General features: G+C 47.5%; 1 pseudogene; it reads left to right on the top strand.

The window, feature by feature from the left end:
• The first annotated feature begins 676 nt into the window (after positions 1-676).
• Positions 677-2,293, top strand: LOC149121365 (zinc transporter ZIP1 pseudogene; annotated as a pseudogene).
• The last annotated feature ends 3,681 nt before the right edge of the window (positions 2,294-5,974 follow it).

The following is a 5,974-nucleotide window of genomic DNA, read 5'->3' as shown; positions in this document are numbered from 1 at the left end:
CCCTGTCAACTCAATCTGAGATCCAGACTGAAATCCTGGCTTGGCCAGGACCAGCCCAAACTATTGCAGGCATTTGGGGAATAACCTGCAGATCATAGATCCGTCTCTCTCTGTGTGTCTCTCTTACTCTTCAAATAAAATAAACAGAAATCGTTTTAAAGATAAAAGCAGAAGACAGAAATGATTTAAAAAACAAGAATTGGGGTTGGGGTTTGTTATGTTAGTTTAAAATAAGTAGTTAAGATGCGCACTGTGATGATCATATCCCATACTGAAATGACTGGACTGAGTCTGGTTACACAGTTTCTGATTCAAGTTCCTGTTAACGCACACCCTGAAAGACAGCAGGTGATGGCTCAAATACTTGGGTTCTTCCACACTGGTTGGGAACCCAGAGTTCCTGTCACCTAACTTTCCTGGCCTAGCCATGGCTATTTGAGAAATTTGGGGAGTGAACCAGCAGATGGAAGATCTTTCTCTGTCTCTGTCTTCCCATTAACCAAAAAATAAGACTTTAGAAAAACAAGAACTACAACAGAAAATGATTATAATTATGGAAAATATTAATCTAATGATATAAATAACATTAAATGCATATTATCTAAATATATCAATTAAAAGAGCAACGGTAGTGAGACCCTGGTGAGGTCGGAGAGTTGCTGGAACCACAACTGCCATGGGGCCCTGGGGAGAGCCAGAGCCCCTGGTGTGGTGCTTAGAGGCTGTGGCTTTGGAGCCCCAGTGCCCGGGGGGCTGGAGGCCCTGGTGCTGCTGCTGGTGCTCACCCTCCTCTGAAGCCTGGTGCCCCTCTGCATGCTGTGGCAGCCTGGAGCCAGCCATGAAGCCTCAGGTTCCCTCCAGAAAGCCCTGAGCCTAGTGAGCTGCTTGGGTGGGGTGTTTTTGGCCACCTGTCTCCTGGACCTGCTGCCTGACTACGTAGCTGTGATAGATGAGGCCCTGGGCAGCCTTGCACATGACACTCCAGTTTCTCCTACAAGAGTCCATCTTAGCCATGACATTCTTCCTGGTCCTCGTGATGGAACAGATCACCCTGGCTTACAAGGAGCAGTTGGGGCTACCACCACGGGAGGAAACAAGGGCTCTGCTGGGAACAGTGCATGGTGGGCCACAGCATTGGCAAGATGGTCCAGGCATCCCACAGGCACATGGAGCCCCGGCAGCCCCTCAGCCCTGCGTGCCTGTGTACTGGTCTTCTCTCTGGCCCTGCACTCAGTGTTTGAGGGGCTAGCAGTGGGGCTGCAGCAGGACCAGGCTCGGGCCATGGAGCTCTATCTGGCTTTGCTGCTCCACAAGGGTATCCTGGCTGTTAGCCTGTCTCTATGGCTGCTGCAGAGCCACCTGCGAGTAAAGGTCATGGCTGGCTGTGGGATCCTCTTCTCAAGCATGACACCTCTAGGCACTGGGCTGGGTGCAGCTCTGGCAGAGTTGGCAGAACCTTGCACCAGCTGGCCCAGTCTGTGCTAGAGGGCATGGCAGTGGGCACCTTCCCCTATATCACCTTACTGGGAATCTTGCCTCAGGAGCTGGCCACTTCTGAGCAGAGGGTCCTCAAGGTCATTCTGCTCCTAGCAGGCTTTGCTCTGCTCACTGACCTGCCCCTCACTCAAATCTAGGACACATCAAGAGAGGGGCAGGGGAGGTTGATTAGCAGGTGTCGCTGCCCTCCCTTCCTCCCCTCCCCCAAGTATGTGGGGGGAAAAGGAATGGGGAAGGGAGGTACTAAGGACCACAGAGTTCTCTGAGAGGTAGGGATGGAGGCTTTGGAATTATCTCGACCAATGAGAAGGCAGTTGTCGCTCCCCCTCTTCGCAGAGGAACGACACAGGACCCTGCGTTGTTCTTTTGTCTGCTCGGCCCTCCCCGGGTTTGCTGCTGGTTCTTCCTGGGTTGGCTACCGTCCCTTCCACCTCCGTGGAAGGGCGGTTCCCCCTGCCACTTTCCCCACTTCCGCGGGGAAGCGGCACACCGCCGGCCGGCTCTCTCGGGGGCTGCTCAGGTGTTCCTTCAGATAGATGTCCCTGGTGCATGTTGTCTCTCTCCTCCTTTATAGTCCTCTTCCACCAATCCCAACTCTGCTACCCACATGCCGAGTACGCTGCTCTCCTCCAATCAGGAGCAGAATCAGCTCCTGCAGGTCATCACTCAAGTTGGCGAGAGACAGCTGCGTAGAAGCTGTTTACTCCTCTCCCAGCGCCATATTGTTGGAGAGCAGATGCATAGAATAAGTCTTAATTCCAGTAACTTAGTCTAGTCCGAGTTGCTCCCCACAGGCAGTGGCAAAGGCTGGCCCAAGAAACAAGACAGTTAAGTCATTAGAGAGATGATCAGAGGACACTGACTGGTCAGGGACTATGGATAGGGACAGACTGACACTAGGAAAGCTAGAGGTAGAACCATGCTGCTATGGGGTAAGCGTAAGAGGAGAACATGGGCCCAGAGTCAGTGTCCTATTGGGTTTAGCCCATTTCAATTCCAGCACCTGCCACTGGAGTGGACTCCTCCTGCTCTTGTACTCATATAATTTTTCCCGCTTCCCTTCTCCCAGGGGAGTAGTACCAAATGGTCTCTCCTTGGCAGTTTTGTTACCTTCTAGGGCATCTCCAGTTCTGCACACTCCTCTATTTCTAAAGTGCCAAATAGCTTCCTTCCTTCTTCTCAAAGCACAGTGATGTGGCAGTGAGCCCTGCCCAGCACCTCAGTAGAGGGAATCTGCTTTATTTTGGTCCCAGATCCTTGGGGGAGAGTGGGGAGCAGAAATGTTTGCCGGGATGTGTGTTGGGGGACTGTTGGAGAGCTGGGGCCACCTACCACTGCTGCACCTTAGGAATATGGAACATGGACATGGTGCCCCAGGCACAGATGATAAATACTGAGCTACCAAAACTTTTTTTGTTTAATACTGGAGGAGCCCAAGTGGATAGGGAGATTTCTACCCACCAGGGTTATTTTTGGGGAAGGAGGGCTATGCATCAGGCTGTATTCTCTTGAACCTATTTTTACTAACTGACCTGTTTTGGGACATGCTACCCAAATAACAAAAGGTTTATACAAAAAAGAGAGTAACATAGGAAAATTAAAAGTTAAGATGGGGCTGGCATTGTGGCATAGCGGGTTAGGCCACCATCTACAGTGCCAGTATCCCATATGGGCACTGGTTCGAATCCCAGCTGCTCCTCTTCTAATCCAGCTCCACATTAAATGAGCCTGGGAAAGCAGAAGTTGGCCCAACTGCTTGGGCGTCTGCACGCACATGAGACCCAAAAGAAGCTCCTGGCTTTGGATTGACCCAGCTCTAGCCATTGCAGCCCTTTGTGGAATGAACCAGCAGATGGAAGCTCTGTCCCTCTCTCAATAACTCAGCCTTTCAAATAAATAAAAATAAACCTTAAAAAAAAAAGACCCTTGGGGCAGGCACCATGGCGCAGTAAGTTAATCCTCCGCCTGCGGCATCAGCATCCTATAAGGGCACTGGTTCTAGTCCCGGCTGGCTGCTCCTCTTCCAATTCAGCTCTCTGCTATGGCCTTGGAAAGCAGTAGAAGATGATCCAAGTCCTTGGGCCCCTGTATCCATGTGGGAGACCTGGAAGAAGCTCCTGGCTCCTGGCTTTGGATAGTCACAGCTCCAGCCATTGCAGCCATCTGGAGAGTGAACCAGCAGATGGAAGACCTTCACCCTCTCTCTCTCTGCCTCTACCTCTCTGTTACTCTGCCTATTAAATAAACAGATCTTTTTTTAAGATTTATTTTATTTATTTGAATGACAGGGTTACAGAGAGAGGTAGAGACAGAGAGAGAGGGGTCTTCCATTAGCTGGTTCATTCCCCAGATGGCTGCAATGGCCAGAGCTGCGCCAATCTGAAGCCAGGAGCCAGGAGCTTCTTCCAGGTCTTCTAAGCAGGTGCAGGGGCCCAAGGACTTGGGCCATCTTCTACTGCTGTGACAGGCCATAGCAGAGAGCTGGAATGGAAGAGGAGCAGCGGGGACTAGAACCAGAACCCATATGGGATGCCAGCGCTTCAGGCCAGGGCATTAACCCACTGTGCCACAGTGCTGGCCCCAACAAATCTTTTATTTAAAAAAAAAGACACACTTTAAAAAAAAGTCACATTGGCCAAAGGATAAAAATTTTATCTGTATAAGAAGAATAATTTTAAGAGGTCTGATGTACAATATAGTGACAAAAATTAATAACAATGTATTCTATTTACATTAATGAGGAGATTATATTTTAGCATTTTACCATAAAAAATAAATATGTGGGGGCTGGCATTGTGTCCCAGTGGGTTAAGAAACCATCTGCTATACCAGCATTCCACGAGTGCTGGTTCACGGCCCAGTTGCTCCACTTCTGATCTAGCCCCCTGCTAATTCACCTGGGAAAACAGTGGAAGATGGCCAAATCCTTAGGCTCCTGCCACCCATGTGGGAGACCAGGATGGAGTTCCAGGTTTCTGGTTTTGGCCTAGCCCAGTCCTGCCATGTGGCCATCTGAAAAGTAAACCAACAGAAGAAAAAATCTCTGCCTCTTCTGCCTCATCTCCTCCCTCTATAACTTTGTCTTTCAAATAAATAAATAAAATCTTTAAAAATAGGTATGTGACAAAATGCATACCATTAATTAGCTTAATTTATCTATTCCTCAGTGTATAAGTAGTTCCAAACTTCATTTTATACGGTAAAGACATATCTGTCAACGTAAGATATACATATAGGTATTTTAAAAGACAAGCAAAGAGATGTAAATTTAAATATATACAGAAATATAGGGGGGCCAGTGCCATGGCTCACTTGGCTAATCCTCTGCCTCCAGCACCAGCATACCTTATGGGCGCCGGGTTCTAGTCCCAGTTGCTCCTCTTCCAGTCCAGCTCTCTGTTGTGGCCCTGGAAGGCAGTGGAGGGTGGCCCAAGTGCTTGGGCCCCTGCACCCAGATGGGAGACCAGGAGGAAGTTCCTGGCTCCTGGCTTTGGATCGGTGCAGCCTGCTGATAGTAGCGGCCATTTGGGGGGTGAACCAATGGAAGGAAGACCTTTCCCTCTGTCTCTCACTGTCAAATCTGCCAGTCAAAAAAAAAAAAAAAGAAATATATTATAGATCATTATAACACCAGTCCAAAGAAACCTGGAATACTTATACCTATTTCAGACAAATCAGGATTTAGGTCAGAAATATATGCAGAGTTACATAATGATACAGCAGGCAGTTCTCTGAAAAAACATTATAATGCTTATAGATAATAGAACATCACACTAAATAAGGCCAAAACTCATAGAATTGCAAAGAAAAATACAGGTACACCATTGCTAAACAGTGTAAACAAAAACAGTTATATAACAAACAAGTGGTTATTATTATTTAGCAAATGTGTAATCACACAGAGATGCCAGTTAATACCAGATTAAAAAAAAGTCAATAAATAAGGTCACTCCTCCAAGTTTTGGTATACTGTAAAATAAATACACAGACATGAAAAAGTATATGATTTGTCTACTGTATTAACACTTCCCACTAAATTTCAGATTCTTCCGTCTATAAAACAATGGAATTTTCCCAATTTATAAAAAAAATTATCTTGCATTACCTCTTGCAGAATTAAAACCAAAAAATAAAATTATCACCAACATCAAAAATAAACTTGAGGGGCCGATGCTGTGGTGCAGCAGGTTAAGCCGCCAGCTACAGTGCAGGTATCCCATATGGGCGCCAGTTTGATTCCCAGCTGCTCCTATTCTGATCCAGCTCCCTGCTAATGTGTCTGGGAAAGCAGCAAAAGATGGTCCTTGGGCCCTGGCCACCCATGTCAAGACCTAAATGAAGCTGCTGGCTTTCATCTGGCCCAATCTAGGACATTGCAGCCATTTGGGGAGTGAACCAGCTGATGGAAGTTCTCTTTCCTTCTCTCTGTCACTCTGCCTTTCAAATCAATAAACCTCTAAAACAAATAAATGAATGC

This window comes from Oryctolagus cuniculus, chromosome 17 (genome assembly GCF_051225735.1).
Source record: "Oryctolagus cuniculus isolate XC-2025 breed Fujian yellow rabbit chromosome 17, ASM5122573v1, whole genome shotgun sequence".
Lineage (NCBI taxonomy): Eukaryota > Metazoa > Chordata > Mammalia > Lagomorpha > Leporidae > Oryctolagus > Oryctolagus cuniculus.
The sequence above is the reverse complement of the archived record's forward strand: the minus strand, read 5'-3'. Positions and strand labels throughout refer to the sequence as shown.